The following is a 17069-nucleotide window of genomic DNA, read 5'->3' on the forward strand; positions in this document are numbered from 1 at the left end:
CTAGTGGGACCCCTTTTCTCAGCCTGTGTGTTTTTTCCCCGTTTGTGTATGTGCTCGGCAGTTCACTCGCTTTGTAGCTGTCAAGAGCCTGCTTTAGCTTTGCACATCTTGCTGCTGCGTGGTAGATTAGCTGCTGTGGAAAGTGCCTGTTTGGGATTTAATGCTTTGCTAGTGATGCACTGACTCCCTCAGAAGATGGACTCTCCTTCCATGGAGGTTTTTAAGCAGAGATTGGATGGCCACCTGTCATTTGTGATCTAGTTGAGATTCCTGCATTACAGAGGGTTGGACTAGATGAGCCTTGGGGTCCCCGCTAACTCTATGATACCAATTTAGCATCCTTTCCCCAGTGGAGGAAGATAGCCTGACTTTGCATCTAGTTTTCTGCACTGGGGGAGGAAGTGGGAAGAAAGTGCTGAGCATAATGCGCGCTGTGCTGAATCCCTTTGACCCAAGGCTCGGCCCTGAGACTTAAATTTCCGTGCTAGCCCTGAAGCATGTGCAGAGTCAAAAGCCTCTGAGTGTGTGTAGAGTGCATTGCTCCCTCCCCCCATCAGCCTCTGAGTGCGTGCAGAGTGCATCACTCCCTCCCCGTTAGCCTCTGAGTGCATGCAGAGTGCATCACTCCTTTCCCCCGTCAGCCTCATCACTCCCTCCCCGTCAGCCTCTGAGTGCGTGCAGAGTCTATCACTCCCTCCCCCACTCAGCCTCTGAGTGTGTGCAGAGTGCATCGCTCCCTCCTCCTGTCACCCTCTGAGTGCGTGCAGAGTGCTCCGCTCCCTCCCTCTGCGAACCCCCAGCCCCCCAACCTCTGGTCTTGCAAAGCAGGCTTGAGCCCCGGCGCCTCTTATTTGCGGAAGGGGGGAGCGGTGGGGGTCGCCCCCCTGCCCTCCCCGTCTGTGCCTTGCTAAGTCGGCTGCAGGACCCAGAGATTGGGCTTGGGGGGGGCGAGGGAGCAAGCCGCCCCCCCCTGCACACACATGGCCGCTCAGCTGGGGTGCTTGCCCTGTTGCTATGGAAACAGCGGCAGGAATGTTTGCCCTCATCCCCAGCCGCCCTATTAACTTTTCAGGGATGCTGACATCACCGGGCGCGGGGGCCAATGGCGGCTCTGCAGCGGGGCCTGGTTGCCGGGGCGATGGGGAGGGCAGGCCTGGAACAGCTGCCAGGAGATTGCACGTGCGCGCACACACATCCCACAGGGCACGCCCGGACACGCTCCCTCACGCATGGAACACGCCTGCACACGCTAGCCCACATGGCCGGGGAGGGGGAGGGGAGCTGCGATGTGCGCGCATGGCAAACATGCGCCGAGTGCATGGTCCGGGTTAACTCTTTGCACGCCAGGCCTGCGGTTCCTGTGCATAGGAACATGGGAAGCTGCCTCCTGCCGTGTCAGTACACCAGGGTCCCATCGAGCCTAGCTTGGCTGCACTGGCTGGCAGCAGCGGCTGAGGGAAGTCTCTCCCTAGAGCTTCCCAGGCCATGCCACTTGAGTGATCCAAATATTTTCATTATTTTATTGATTAAATTTGTACGCCGCCCTTCGTTTGTTGATCTCGGAGCGGTTGGCAGCTTTGAAACGCAAGAGAAAAACACAAAATGCATAATAAAAACAAGGAACAGAAACAAAACAAAAGAAGAATGCCCCCGTCCAAATATCTGAAAGGCTGCAGGGTTTCTTGGATTACAAACCATTTTTGTTCGCAGGCCCCATTGGCGAAAGCGTGCCTTGGGTTACAACCTGTTTTGGTTTACAACCGGACCTCCGGAACGGATTGTGGTTATAAACCAAGGTATCACTGTATTTGTCGGCTACGTAAGTAGCCCCCATTTTTCTCCACAACAACCCTGTGAGGTAGGAAGGGCTGAGAGAGGCAGCGGATTGGCCCAAGGTCACGACTTGAGGGGGGCATTTAACCGTGGTCTCTCCCATTTCTCTAACCCGGGGGTCAGCAAACTTTTTCAGCAGTGGGTCAGTCCACTGTCCCCCAGACCTTGTGGCGGGCCGGACTATATTTTGAAAAAAATATATGAACAAATTCCTATGCCCCACAAATAACCCAGAGGTGCTTTTAAATAAAAGGACACATTCTATTCATGTAAAAACACGCTGATTCCTGGACCGTCCGCGGGCCGCATCTGGCCCAGTCGTCTTCTTCTGGCCTTAGTTTGCCTTCCCATTCTCTAACCACTGGGTGTCTTGCGTGTGAGTGACTTAGGGTTCAACCAATTCTTCCCATTGTAAACTGGCTTAAGTGATTTCTAATAACTTATATTTATATTGTTTTAATTCTCCGTTGGACCTTATTGCAAAAGTGGATTAGAAACCCTGTAAAAGACAATGTCACTGCCTTTCCGCCAAAGAGCTCACGACAACCCTGTGAGGTAAAAAGGTAAAGGGTAAAGGGACCCCTGACCATTAGGTCTAGTTGTGACCGACTCTGGGGTTGCAGCACTCATCTCGCTTTATTGGCCGACGGAGCCGGTGTACAGATTCCGGGTCATGTGGCCAGCAGGACTAAGCCACTTCTGGCGAACCAGAGCAGCGCACGGAAACGCCGTTTACCTTCCCGCCAGAGTGGTACCTATTTATCTACTTGCACTTTGACATGCTTTTGAACTGCTAGGTTGGCAGGAGCAGGGACCGAGCAACGGGAGCTCACCCCGTTGCGGGGATTCGAACCGCCGACCTTCTGATCGGCAAGTCCTAGGCTCTGTGGTTTAACCCACAGCGCCACCCGCATCCCTGTAAAAGACAATGTCGCTGCCTTTTCTCCAAAGAGCTCACAACAACCCTGTGAGGTAGGTTTAGGCTAAGAACGAGCAGTGACTGGTCTGCAAGTTCGCACCCAGTGAAATTTGTGTGACCGACTGGGGATTTGAACCCTGGACTTTCCCAAGTCTTGAGTTCTGTGCTCTAACCACTACACCACAGTGACGCTCGTGAGCCAGCTGGGAAGTCCAACCACGTGTGGAGAATGAGTGCCACGCTGGCTACCGCAATTTAAGAAGGATGTTGACCAGCTGGAAGATCTGCAGCCAAGATGATGGACGGTCTGGAAACGAGGCCTGATGAGGAACGGTTGAAGGAACTGGATATGTTTAGCCAGGAAAAGAGGAGACTGAGGAGATACGATCGCAGTCTTCAGATATCTAAAGCAGGGGTCGGCAAACTATGGCCCAGGGGCCAAATGCAGCCAACCAGGAGGTTCCTGCAGGCCGGCGGGTGGGCGGGCAGTGGGTCTGGGCCACGTCATGGGCATCATGAGGGGCATGTCGAGGGGCTTCAGCCAGAGCTTGGTGTGTCTGCTGCCCCGTGCCTGGCTTGGTGCTGCTGCTGGTGGCGCGCTTGGCGGCCGTGCTGGTGTGCGCGGCCTACCCGCCGACCTGGCCTTGGACGGTGGGCCGCAGTGCGTGGTGCTCGCTGCCTGGGAGCTCTGTGGGGATGGGCCGATGGAGCGGCTGCCGCTCATCAACAACTCCGGTGAGCAGGCAGTGCTGAGACACGCTCCTGAGCGCGTGCAGAGTGCGTTCCTCCTCCAGGTCCGCAGGCAGCTGCGGAACCGGCTCGCAGGGTATTTATATTTTTCAAAATATACTGTCCCCCCACTGAGGGACAGTGGACCGGCCCCCTGATGAAAATGTTTGCTGACCCCTGATCTAAAGGACGATGGGGCAAGCAAGCGTGTTTTCTCCTGCTGCGGAGGGTAGGACTCGAACCAGCAGCTTGGAGATCCCAACTACACATTGGGAATAGCTTTTTGAGGGTCAGAGCGACGCAGGGCGGACTCCGTTGAAAGGTGGTGGACTCTCCTTTCTTTGAGGTTCCTCAGCAGAGGTTGGACGGCCTTCTGTTGGGGATCCTTGAGCTGTGATTCCTGGGGTTGGGCTGGATGACCTTGAGGGGTCCCTCCCACATCGGAAAGGCTGAATCTTTTGCACTCTGGGTTAATTAATCCAGAGTAGCTGCCTCCCTTGTGATGGCAGGGGCAACTGGGATGCTTTTGGGAGCGAGGGGAGCCCAGAGGGGGCCGTGCGGCTGTGTTTCACGCAGACACACCTGCAGAGGGTTCCTCTCCTCTGGGTGTGGTGGTTTTGAGAAACGTCTCTCAGGTGGCCCATCTGTTTCCTCAACATCAAGGCAACCTGCTTCCCCCCCTCAAATCCCTTTGCGGGCAGGGGGTTGGTCTCCTGAACTACCAGCCGTTTTCACTTGCGGTTGTTCGCCCCTGGCTTTCGCTCTCTCTTCCGAGTGTGCATCTGTGTGTCGTTTCATAGAACCGCCGCCTTGGGCGGGACCTCCAGGGTCATCTAGTCCAACCCGCTGCAACCACAGGAACGTTTCGCCCGATGTGGGGCTCGAACCCACAGCCCTGAGATCCAGAGTCTCGGGTTCTAGCGACTGAGCTACCCCACTTCCCCAGAGTTAAGTGCTTGTAGCGATTTCCTTCTGAAGCGGTGCACTGCAGGGTCTGGGTTCGAGTGCTGTCCCTACGTCGGGCGAAGACGCCTTCCCTGAACACCCAATAGGTTTTCTGCAAAAGAACGACAATTAAAACAGCAACAACAAGCAGGCTTCTAATTCCTTTCCAGATATGCTCTGCAGAGCTATTCCTCCCATCTCTGAGCAAGGCACACCACCCACACATTTTGCTGATTTTGAGGCCCTACAAAAGCAAACAAAAGAAAACCATTATTTCCCCCCTGCATACAATTTTGGAAAGAGTGCGTAGAAAAACATCTCATTTCTTCTTCTTCTTTGTTCAGAGGGGCTCAGTGCTTGCTTTCCCTCCCAAATTCCTGTTGGCAAGGTCTCACCATCTTACCTGGTGAGAGCCTGCTGTGGTTTGGGGTATTCTACTGCCGCAGCGCAGCACCTTAGAGCAACAGTTGCCTTGAGTGCTGTGTTGCCTGTTCCTCTGTGTTGCCTCTCCTCATCTATCTATAGATAAAAGTTTCGGGCGGCGTATGTTCGTTGGGTTGGTGTGTGTGTGTTTGACAGCTGATAGCGGCAAAGACAGGAAACATAGTTTGCCACACTTTTTTGAACTTCGGATCTGCCCCCCCCCCCCAGAAGGGGAGGTTGGGGTCATGCTTCCTCCTCTCCCCCCCCCCCCTCACCACATGCCCACCCTAAAAATGCAGCTGGTATATTTATAGGGCTGGCGAGTTATCCTTTGACTTCCGCTGGGCCCCTTTGTGGTTAGGGGGCAGGTTTGTGGGGCAGGGATGGGTGGATCTTCCAGTGCTGAAGCCTGTGTCCCGTGCTAGTTGGCCCTTTGGAATCAGTGAGCAGGACTTTGCTCCACTCACTCCAATAGGCCTACTCTGAGTTGGACTAGCAATAGGTGCAGCTCTGAATTTCTGTTGTAAGAAGCACCAGCAATGGGAACTTTCAGCTCTACCTTGTGCGGCATGGCACAAGTGTTCCCATTTCACAGGTGGAGAAAACTGAGGCGAGCTTTTGGATCTGAGCCTTGCCTCCGTTTTCCAGGTCTGTTGCCCATCTCTGTAGTGCCAGCTTGGCAGAAGACTGAAATTCTGAAATGAAAGGGGTCTAAATATATATTCCCCCCCCCCATTGCCTCCTTTCCAAAGCTCAGGCTAATTGCTACCAGAGGCGAAATTCCAGGGCCTGGAAAAAACACAGGCAGGGTTTCCTGGCTTGGTTGTGAGTTTTCTGGAAAATTGGGACGGGATATGAAATGGCAGGTGTATGTGCCGCGCAGAAACTTAAGCAGAGCAAAGGATTCTGGGAGTCACGCCAACCCTCGTAGTGTGTTCTATCAGCAAAGGTGGGCTGGCTCAGTGGGCTGTGCACCAATGCTAACAACCCCCCTTTTTTGCAGGGCAGGGGTCCCTCACCGGTCCTGTCAGCCGCTCTCCCCACCCCCAAGACCTCTGACCCCTTGGAGCCAACAGCCCCTGCCAATCTCCCCGAATACAGCAAGTGAAATTCTTATTTGCCTAGCTCTACTGTTTCCCTGTGATCCGGGGGGGGGGGTGGCGGTATCTTCTTCCCTCCTTCACAATACCCCCCCACACACCTTTTCTTGCTCCCATTTCACAGACCTGGAGGACTGAGCTCATTACAGGGAAACCTCTTGAAAATCTCCCGGCTGTTGCCAAAAGATTCCCGGCAATGCCTCTCTGCAGAAGCTGAAAATAATTTTTGGAGCAGTTTTCGAGAGAGAATTTGAGGGGTGGGGAGTCTCAAGAGAGACAATGCGTGCAGGGAAAACCCAGTTTTGAACCTGTTCTGCTCCCGGAAGCGCTCCCATTGGCTGCCTGGGTTGGGTCTCCCTCTCTGCCCTGATTGGCTGCCCATTGCCAACATGACAGGCTGCCAGGGGGTCAGCCCACAGTGGCACAGCTGTGGAGGGGTGGAGCGCCCCCCCCTGCTTCGTGTGGCAGCCTTGCACACTTCTGCTCTGCTGCATGTAATTGGGGGGGGGTCTTCTCCTCTTCTCTCTGCCTTCAAGCCAGGGGAGGGAGCTTTTGGCATCTCTCCCCCCCCCCCGGGAATTACAGGTGAAAGGGGGCTTTGGAGAGGTGCAGGAATGGGAAAGTATAATTCGAGTCAGTGGGCGAGCTTGATGGCTCAGGAATCCATGAGAGGGTCTCTGCTAAGCAGCTTGTTGCCGGAGAGTCAGAGTGCTGGGTCCCCGGATGCCTGGGTCCTCTGGGAGGGAGACCAGGGCCTTGGGAGGGCATGAGTCACTAGGTGCAGCCCTCGCTGGGAGAGAGCTAAACACCTTCTTTCCCTCTCTCCCCTCTTTCTCCCCACCTTGCCTTTACAAGTAAGCTTATATAACGGCTGCTGCTCTTAACTTGTCCTCAGCTGAACTGTCTCTCTCTGTTCTCAATGGGGGGGGAGAGATGAGGGGGTGGTTGTGGCAGCTTTGTGGATCATGCTGTGGGGAGGGGGTGGGAAGGAGGGAAGGAGGGAGAGATAAAAAGAAACATCCGCTGCAAAAGGAAATTGGGTATGTGGGTCAAGGTTCTACTGCTCCAGTTTTTTAATTTCCCAGTTTCTCAACACCTTTCCTAACCTCCCGGCCCCCTCGCCTCCCCACATGGTCTTGAAAAAGCACATTTATTTGCTCTGTGTGTGAGAGAGAGCCAGGATAGTTTGCAAATCTGGAGCCAGCCCCCCCCCCCCGCAACACAAGGCCACGGTGACCTCTGTCAATCCTCTGTGCCCGGCCCCCTGGCCTGAGGTCACTTCTGGAGTGGGTTGGATTTGTGAGCCATATTACAAAACGTGGACCAAAAGAGCTGGGTGTGTGTGGGGGGGGAGATCCACCTTTGCCCCCTTCTTTTTCAGTGTCCCTAGGGTGGGGGAACGGCCCAAAGGGAGGTGCAGGGGAACGGCACCAATGCGAAGCATGAAAAAGGAAGCCCCCATCCTACCCACACACCCCCAGAGAAGCAAGAATTTCAGCTCTCTCCGGTGTGGAAATAGAAGCAGCCGTGCCGTTTTGCAAAAGGGGTTTTTTGGCGTTTTTTTGGTGCACGCCGGTCTGGAATTGTGCCGGGCGGGGGGAGCACTGCAGAAATTTGAGTAGGGGTGTCCTGTCCGGTGTGTGTGTGTGTAGATTGGGGGTGCAGGAAGGCAACAGAGCAAAGGCAGCGGTGGGGTTTTCGCTCCACCCAGAAGCCCCTGGTGCAGCTGTTCCTCTCTCCCTTGTGCCGCGGGGCCAGAGGTCGGGGTGAAAGGTCGCTGGAGATTACGCTGCCTCCACACGTGCCCTCCGGCAGTTGCCCGGTAACGCAGGAGGACCCCCCCCCACTTGCTCCGCTCTCCATTCACACCAGAGCTATAAATATTCTCTGGGTCCCCCCTGGGACCTGCCCTGCTCGATTGCAAAAGGGGGGGGCAGAGGCTGTGTGTTCATCTCCGTCCAGGGAAGACGGGCCTTCTCACACAAGGGGCACGCTCAGCACCCTCCCAACAAGACTCCCTTCCCCGAGTCGCCCACAAAGGCTTGTCCCCACCCACTAGGCCCCACTGCCCTCCCTCTGCCCACCAGCCTCTGAGGTTGGGACCCAGGAATCTTGCTCCCCAGCTGACAAGCCTGTTTGCTGTGGAGTGGGGGAACTTAAGAACGTGAGGAAAGCCGGCTGGATCAGGCCAATGGCCCCATCCTGTTCTCACAGCGGCCGCCCAGGTGCCCTTCGTGGGAACCCCCCCAGCAGGATCCGAGCATGAAAGCCCTCTCCCCGTCTGTGGTTTCTGGCAGTCGGAAACATCCTTGCTGCTTCCGACTGACCGGGGAGGCAGAGACCCCTCTCCCTTTTCCTGGGATGGTGGGGCAGCAAAACTTTGATTCCTGCTGGGTTGAGGGGTGCCTTCCTGGAGGGGGCGGGCAGCAGGGTGAGGAAGCTAGCCTTAAAAAATCAATAAACGGCCTCAAAGGCCCAGTATACCTGAAGGAGCGTCTCCACCCCCATCGTTCAGCCCAGCACTGAGATCCAGCGCCGAGGGCCTTCTGGCGGTTCCCTCATTGCGAGAAGTGAGGTTACAGGGAACCAGACAGAGGGCCTTCTCGGTGGTGGCGCCCGCCCTGTGGAACGCCTTCCCTTCAGATGTGAAGGAAATAAGCAACTATCTTCTCTTTAAAAGACATCTGAAGGCAACCCTGTTTAGGGAAGTTTTTAATATTTAGTGCTGTATTGTTTTTAACACTCGATTGGAAGCGACCCAGAGTGGGAAACTCAGCCAGATGGGCGGGGTATAAATAATAAATTATTATTATTATTAAATGCATATGGTCACCCACAGCATAGGTTGAGATCCGTTGTGATTCCTGCATTGCAGGGACTTGGAATAAATGACCCCTCAGGGTCTTTGCAACACAACAAGTTCCATGATTCTATAAGGACGCTGAGATGACGGTGATGATTTATTTGGTTTCTATACCGCCCTTCCTCAAAAGAGCCCAGGGCAATTCACAAGATAAAAATACAAGATAAAAACACAAATATTGAAACCAAAGCAACAAGACATGCTTCCTCTCTGCTTACCTGTGTGCCCACTTCTTTCTGGGGACGCCCCATTTAAAGAAGGCTTTGAGACACATGTCCCGAGCAAATGGAAATGTGTGACCTGGGCAGTGGCACACAGACCTGGCAGAATTTCCACCGTGGTGGGGAGAGTCTCTCACGCTTGGGTCCTGCTTGCAGGTTTCCTATGGAGGCATCTGGTCGGCTGCTTTGAGAACAGAAGGCTGGCCTGGATGGGGCCCTCTCTGGCCTGATCCGGCAACCAACCAGGCTCTTCTGGCCTTCTTGATTGCTGCACCCGTGTTTCCCCGGGGGTGCACATGTTCCTGGATGCTTTGAGGTGCTGTTTGGCTTATGCACATGCCCACAGGCTTCTCGAGCAGTGGAGGGGGGGCGCATGGCAGCGCACCGCTCAGAATCCATGTGGCCGCTTTTGAGTTTGCACATGGCTACGCGATCTTGACTGCAGGTCAAGTGCTGTGTTTCCTGCAGCGAGTGTGCGTGTGTCCTCAACTTCTCTCTTGCACATGGTCTTCCAACCTGGACCGTCCTCCTCCCCCCTGCACTGATTCAGAGGCGGTTGCCGTGTGTGTGTGTCTTAGTGTAGACATCTGCCTCCCATCTGTGTTTTCAGGATGGTGAAATGTGCTCTGTGGGATTTTTGGTGGTACGGAAAAGTTGTGCGGGGCTCTCTTTCTCCCCCTGTTTCTGCATCCCAGGACAGAACTGAGGGATTCTGAAAAGCTCAACCAGTACAGCGTGAGACTCTTAATCTCAGGGTTGTGGGTTCGAGTCCCGTATCGAGCAAAAAGATTCCTGCGTTGCAGTGGGTCCGACTAGATGACCCTCGGTGTCCCTTCCAAGCCTACAATTCTGCGATAAGGTTGCTCTGAGGTTCTCGCTGTGAATCGTGGCGCTTTCTTTGTACAGTCATACCTCAGGTTACAGACGTTTCAGGTGGCGTTTTTCGGGCTACGGACCCGCCGAAAACTGGGAGTACCAGAATGGGTTACTTCTGGGTTTCGCGCAGAAGCACTAAACCACACTTTGCACATGTGCAGAAGCGCCAAATCGCAACCTGCACGTGCGCCGCGGGTTGCGAGCGTGCGCCCCGCATGGATCCCGTTCGCAACCACTGTATTCAACTCTTGTCGCTTGGTAAATAGGTGCTGGGATGTGGGAAGGTGGGGTCCAAACTTGTGCAGATGTTTGGTCGTGGTTGTGGTGACAATGAGGAAAGTGCCTTTCTGTGCATGTCCAGAGGCATAGTGTCCCTACCAGCCAACTGGCCATTGAAACACATGGGATTCCTGCCAGATTCTGGAGGCGGCAACTCAGGGACGAGAGGGGCAGCTCATTGGATCCCACTTACTTTTTCTCCCCCCACAACCCGCCCCATGCTGGAAACCCCTTCCATGTGCCCTTGACGTTGCCAGCACGAGGAGAGCGCATAGTACGCGCCAGATTGCCAGATATTGCAAGCAGAACAGATTATGCAAGTCACAGATTGTAGCAAGCCTCCATCCTGCTGCCAGCGTCTGAAATTCTGAATTTATGTTCTTGGGGGGGGGTGGTAGTGTTGGGAAGTTTGCCCTGGCCGGGATGCTGATACATACCTGCTGTGTCCAAGGTCTGGAGGAAGACCAAGAGGAGGGCAAAATGTTTAGAAGGCAAGGCCGACGTATCTGGATACAAAAACAAAATGAAGTGAAATGAAATTAAGGGGCGGCGGAGAAACTGTTGTCCGTTTCAAAAGGGATGTTTGGAAAGTCGGAGATTTCGGGACGGGCATTTCCGAGAGCAAAGGGGAGAGGTTGAAAGCTAGGGGACCACCCCCCCCACACACACACCTGAAAGTTCACCTTGCAGCCGTGAGGATTGTGCAGCCGGGCGCCAGACACTCCCGTCGGCGACATCAATGCGCAGGTAACCCATCCGGGCGCAGAGCGCGTGGCTGCTGTTTGCGGACACTCCTTTCCGTCCACCTTGCGCGCCCACCCGCCGGCTCGATACCCGCTTGAAAAGGCGCAAACCCCGGCCAATTTCCCTACGTGTCTAAATCCTCCATCACCCCCCCCCTCCGTGCTCGCCCGCTCCTCTCCTGCAGCGGCCTCCGTGCGCCCAGCCGCCCGTGCGCCCTCCTGCGCTGCGCCCCTCTCCAAATTTCCCGGTTCCATAACGCACTCTCCACCTTCCCAAGCCATTTGCGCCCTGCATCCCGCTCCGCGCACCTGCCCGTCTTTCCCCCCACCACTCCACCCTTTCCCCCCTCCAGGAATAATAATAATAATAACAACAACAACAACAACAATTCGCTGCTTGGGGAAAATCCACCCCCGGCGCCCTGCCTTCTTGGCTCTTGCGCGCCTCTCCTCTTCGCTCGCTCGCTTCCTTCCTTCCTTCCCTGGCGCTCCCGGTGCGCTTCCACCAGCGGCCTCTCCGGCGCATGGGAGCATGTGAGCGAGGCTGGGAACATGGAAGTGAGGCGGCCTTTTTGCCGGAAAGGGAGGGGGGCGGCAGGAGGAGGCGGAGGCGGAGGGATGTCTGGGCTCGGGGAAGGGAGGGGGGCCTGCGAGGGGGTTGGGCAATGAACACAACCCTCATTTCTTTGTTTGAGTAGAGACCGAGGGAGGGGAGGGGGGGCGCTGGAGCGAGCCGAGGCAAGCAAAGCCCAGCCGTCGAGTGTGCACGGGAGTTTTAGTACAGAGAGCTCTGAGCGCCCGAAACCCTGTGGATTGATCCCAGTTGGCACTAAAGTCTGCTCCCCAAAGAAGCAAGATTGGCCATTTTTTCTTTTCTTTTCTTTTTCCCCTCTCTCTCCTCCCCTCCCAACCCCCCAATTTCGATTTTTTTCTCACCCCTTCCTCTCCCCCGTGGGGTGCTGATTTTTGGGGGGGTGTTTTTTGGGGGGAAATTCGCCAATATTGTACATTTTCTTCTTCTTCAATTTTTTGGGTTTTATTTTTATTTTTTATTTTTTGGTTTTTCCATCCTTCCTCCTGGCCGGGCGAGGGGAGATCCCGAGGAACAAAGCCCTCCTCCCTCCCCACCCCCGCAACCTTAACAGTCCCCTTCCTGCAGGTAACGTTGGATCCGCACCCCCAAACCCCCCATTTGCTGTCTTGTGTCTGGTTCCCCCTCCCCTCCCTCCCTCTCTTTTCTCCCCTCCTTCTGCCAGTTTTCGGGGATCTCGCTGTAAACGTGTGTGCGCTGGTGTGTGTGTGTGTGTGTGCTGGGGGGTGTTGCAGCCTGAGTGTGTGTGTGTGTGTTTGTGTGTCTGGCTGGAGGGGAGCTGCGTTGTGTGTAAGGTCTTTTCCTGGCTGCTACTGCTGGCTTTGTTATCTTGCCTGGAAGAGAGAAGACAAGCGAGGAGGAAGGGAAGGGAAGACTGGCGGAGGAGGGCGACAGGGTGGGGGGAGCCCAGTCTGCCACAGGCCTGGCCGACTCCTGGGCTCACCTTGCATGCCACCTTTAAAGGAACAGGCGTCAGACCAGGGTTCGGCAGACAGACAGACGGACGGACGGCACACTTTTGGAGAGAGCTTCCTCCTGCAGCAGCAGCCGTGCGCACCCCTGGACTTGCCCAGCTCCGGATGGGTAGCCTACAGAGCCGGCCTCCCTTGGCGGAGTAGGGCGCAAATGGACTGGAGTTGGCCAGACCCTTCTGGCCGAACCGGAGGACGGATCCACTCCACAACCGGGGCAGGAACGCGATGGAGTTTCGCTGGGTCGCGGCTTCACCCTGAATGCAGCTTCTGTGGCCTGGCCGTGCCACCCCTGCCCGATCGGTAGATCAGAAAGGAGCCCGTGGCAACAACCTGCTGGGCCCCGAGGCGATGTGCTGGTAGAGGAGGTACAACAGCACCCCCAAAGTCCCTCCGGCGGTTTCTGCAGCTGGAGCAAATTGGGGGGGTGGGGGTACCCCGGCTTGTTGGGATGACGGACCTCCGCTCAGGGCGCCTCTGTTGCCCTGCACACATTGCGGCATGGAAGTAGGACTTTGTATTTTTTGGGGGGTGCCCACTTTCTTGGAGGTCGGGACACCCAAAATCCTCTTCCGGCGAGTGTGGAGATCAGCTTGGCTGTTATGTTGCTGATCTTGCCCGGTTTTTTACGGCTTGGGCCGAATCGCAGTTGGGAGTCAGAGGCCCAGACCCTGATGTGAGGACATCCGGTCTCTTAATGTGTCCCTTTTTGGGGTGACGGCGCAGAGGTGTCTTTGGGGGAGTTGTGGCAGAGCAGAGAGAATCCCCCTGCTCTTGGAGCTGGTGGGAACAGGCTTGCGGGTTGGGGAGCTCAGGCACAGCTGGCGTGGCCTGCCTTTTAACTGTGCAACTTTGCACAAACTCTCCCCAACCCCCACCCCACGGTCTCGCTGCGCCCAGATCCTGGTTCCTCCAGACTGGGCAGGATCTGACCCCGTGTGCCAGTTTGAAAAGCAGCACTTTTCCGTCCTCTGTGGGGCAAGGCCCCAGAATTGCTGGGCTCTTGTGTGGCTTTCTTGTTTCCAAAGCAAGTGTAAGGGGGTTGTTGTGTCTCTATAACAGGCAGAGGGACCCCCCCCCTTCCGCCTGTGAATATTCAGAGGGGGCTGCGAGTGAAACTGATTTGAGACAAGTGTTTTCCGAACTGCCAGGCGAAGTCAGGATTGAGTTGCGATTTGTGGGGTGGGAAAGGCCACGAATCATATGGCGGCACCCTCCTGTTTGGGGGTTTGACCGGAATGTGCATTTTGGGGGTGCCAAGGGTGGCACAGAGGTGTTTGTCAAGGGGGGGCGGCGGCGGACACCCTCGGTGGATTCATTTTTCTTGAAAGTGGGGGGAAAGAGCAAGTGCAGAAAGTTTTGAGAATAGTCAGTGGTGATGAGGAGGTTGGATCCAGCAACTGTGACTTTAGCTGAGTGTGTGGGGCTGCAATCAGTTTGCAATAGACGTTCATGGGGGGTGGGGTATGACTTGCAAACTCCAGCCCCCTTGCCCTTAATGTTGTTGTTTTTTTGGGGGGGGGGAGTGTGTTCCAAGGTTAAGAGTTTTGAAACAAAGTCCATACAAGACTCGGTTTGTTGGGGTGGGGGGTTTTCTTTTTTTACGGGGGGGGGGGGAGACAGAAAGTTGAATTGAGGATAATGGCAGCAAACAGCTTAGATAATCTGCATATGTTTCCTCCGAAGAGCTGATAGCATGGCAAGCCTCTTAGCCTTTGCTGAGAGTTATCTGCCAGGAAGTGAGCAGGGTGCAAAGTGGAGAGAAAGAGTGCCTCTGAGAGCGTACAGAGTGTCTTCCGGCTGCCACTGAGCGCTCGCAGCTGAATGTTCCCACTTTGGGGCTGGGGGGCTGGTGATGGAGGAGGGAGGCAGCTGTGCAGAGCTACGCATTGGTGTGGGTTGGGGGTGCCAGGAATAATGTGAAAGGGGAGTGTGTTCCAATGCTTACCTGCAGCGCCAGGTGGTTAAGCGTGCACCTGGCCCTTTAAGAGTGCCCAGGTGAAGCAGGACAGGTGCGCTGTGATGAGGGTGGCACCTACTGGCTGACAAACGAGTCAAGCAGGCGGCAGCTTTCTCCTAGCGCAGAAAGGGAGCCCAGGTGAGGCCACACAGTGCTTGGCTGGGTTTTTTGTCCCCTGTAAATATATATCTTTTGATGTTTGCTGCCTCTTCACTGTGCTGAATAGGGCAGGTGTGTGTGTGTGATTGTGTGTGTACTTACTAGAAGAAATGCTTTTTTGTTTTAGGTGCATTTGAGTGAGACATAAAGGGAAGCTCTGGCTCCGTCTCAGAGTTGGGCAATCTTCTCCGGCTGAGAAAAACCCGACTTGTGAATGTTTGGCCCTGGCTTCTGGTTTTTAGGGGGAGCTGGCTGGGCTGGTGTGGCGGCCCTGCTGGGGTCGGCCGGTCACCCTGGCCACACTTCTGTGCCCAGGGGTCATTGTGTTTGTCCGTCCAGATCCCAGCAGATGGAATGTGTTGTCCGAGGGCACTGGCTTTGGGGGTGGGGGACGATGATGCCCTCCCTGGGTATGAATGGGGACCTCTCCATCTCCTCCCCACACCCCCACCGCCCGGCCTGCCTGCCTCACACTCTCACTTTCCCCGAAACCCTTGTCACATGGTCTCTCCTTGTGGGTTGGCTCAAAGCAGCAAAGGCTGCTGGGAGCCAGGACACCTGGGTTCTATCTTTGCCCAGCTCCAGGAAAAGGGATTTATGTGGGCTTGCCGAAATGAGATTTTGGAGGGAAGGTTTTGGGGTGCCGGGTAGGTTCGGGTGGTTCTGTCCTCCTGAACGCCAAAGTGGAGGGGGGAAGAGATTTTATAGAGACAAGCGCCAGAACTCCTGGGTTCCTTGGGAGTGGAATATTTGAGGTTTCGGCCAAGGAGGTGCCTGGGAGCCAGAACGAACCTCGCGGGTCCTTCCCACTTCCTGGCATCTTTTTCCTGAGGAGAGAGAGAAAAAGAGAAAAAATCGGGGCGGAAAAAAGTTTGTGGGGGCCTGGAAGTGTGCCTGTGATCTGGGCCAAGCCCTATGCCGCCCCCACAATTGTACCTCTGGGGGGTTTTAATGAACAGCCCCCACCCTGCCTCTGCCCCCTTCCCTCCGTCCTTGTTTTGAAAAGGACAATTTGGGGTGTGGGCTTTTGGTTAACCCCTCCCAACACCAAATCCCAGCCCATGCTCCCCTTCTCTCCCCCCCCCCCACGCCACTTATTTCATTATATGTATATATATATATATTGCTTGATTGTAACCCCTGCCCATAAAACCTCAGTGTTTCACATACGAGACCCCCCCCCCCAGATCTTAACAGAAAAACTCTCCCACAAAATATTCCTTCGTAGAGCCTCACTGGATAGGAATCTCCAGATATCCCCATTAAAAAAAATATGTTCAAAGCCCTCTGACCTCCCTCGGCCCCAGAGATTAGGACTCCCCACCCCACCCCAAAATGACAGACCCCCATAGAACAGTTTAAACTCCCCTGCTCATTTTTTATTATTATATCAGTCTGCTGTTTCCCCCTGCTTGTTTTCTCTGGTGGGGAATTAAGATGGGGGGGGGGTCTGATTCCAGGGAATTGGGGTGTCAGGAGGTTGAACATTCAGCCACTTTCTACTGACCCCCCCCCCAATTTTTTTTGCTTCTTTCTGGGAGGCAGAAAGTTAGATGAAGTTGTTGCTGTTTAGAATTGAAACCCCAAATTTCTTCATTTGTTGGATTTTTGTGTGTGTGTGTGTGTGTATGCACCTGTGTTGATAATATATTATATACATCTGGTGTTTCCTTATGTTTTTCTTTCCCTCTCCCCTGTTTGGAAAACCACTTCTGTGCAGGGGAAGGCGTGGAAATTTCGCACAAGGTGCTACTTGTGAGGAAGGAAAGTGTGTTGGCTGTACCTCGTCCCTGGTTACTCAGGGCTAGGGATTTGTGGGATCCTGTCCTTTCTCCTACACAGAGATGTATATGATATGTATTTCAGGCTCTGAGGCAAGTCCTGGACTCTCCTCAGGGGGGCCTTGGATTAAAAAACAATAGCCATCCTCTCCTGTATTGAGGTAGTTGGGCTTCCTCTCCCTGAGTTTCTTCCTCGAACCCCTGTCAAAATCCAGGAAGAGCGGACGGGGTGGTTTTTAGGTAGCCAACCCAACGTTCCCCTGGAGGAGCCTTCCGTGGAAGCGCGCCCCCCCCCCCATTTTCCCAGTACAGTGGTACCTCGGGTTACATACGCTTCAGGTTACAGACTCCGCTAACCCAGAAATAGTACCTCGGGTTAAGAACTTTGCTTCAGGATAAGAACAGAAATCGGGCTCCGGCAGCAGCAGGAGGCCCCATTAGCTAAAGTGGTGCTTCAGGTTAAGAACAGTTTCAGGTTAAGAACGGACCTCCAGAACGAATTAAGTACTTAACCTGAGGTACCACTGTAGATTTAAAGCAATATTATAGGATTACAGAATTGTAGGGTTGAGAGGGACCCAAGGGTCATCTAGTCCAACCCCCTGCAAGGCAGGAAACTTTTTGCCCAACGTGGGGCTTTTTAAAAAAATACAGCTTTTCACAGCCATGGCTTCC

General features: G+C 54.7%; 1 protein-coding gene and 1 long non-coding RNA gene across 6 annotated transcripts in view; one reads left to right on the plus strand and one right to left on the minus strand.

The window, feature by feature from the left end:
* Nucleotides 1-1506: 1506 nt before the first annotated feature.
* The window catches only part of LOC309326855, a 185557-nt gene continuing 169994 nt past the window's right edge, over nt 1507-17069 (minus strand). Inside the window, exon 2 of the long non-coding RNA XR_014150394.1 lies at nt 1507-1744. This is a non-coding gene — a long non-coding RNA (uncharacterized lncRNA). The remainder of the gene's footprint in view (nt 1745-17069) is intronic.
* KDM6B (lysine demethylase 6B) overlaps nt 11629-17069 on the plus strand; it is a 75735-nt gene continuing 70294 nt past the window's right edge. For 2 of the 5 annotated variants that reach the window (XM_081835595.1, XM_081835596.1), the window contains exon 1: nt 11630-12090. The gene's annotated coding sequence lies outside the window, so the exon portion shown is untranslated. Of the gene's footprint in view, nt 12091-12271; nt 12863-14502; nt 14593-17069 lie in introns of those variants that run through there. The other 3 variants (XM_081835590.1, XM_081835591.1, XM_081835592.1) reach the window with 3 other exon arrangements.

This window comes from Podarcis erhardii, assembly GCF_964252035.2.
Source record: "Podarcis erhardii genome assembly, chromosome: 13".
Classification (NCBI taxonomy): Eukaryota; Metazoa; Chordata; class Lepidosauria; order Squamata; family Lacertidae; genus Podarcis; species Podarcis erhardii.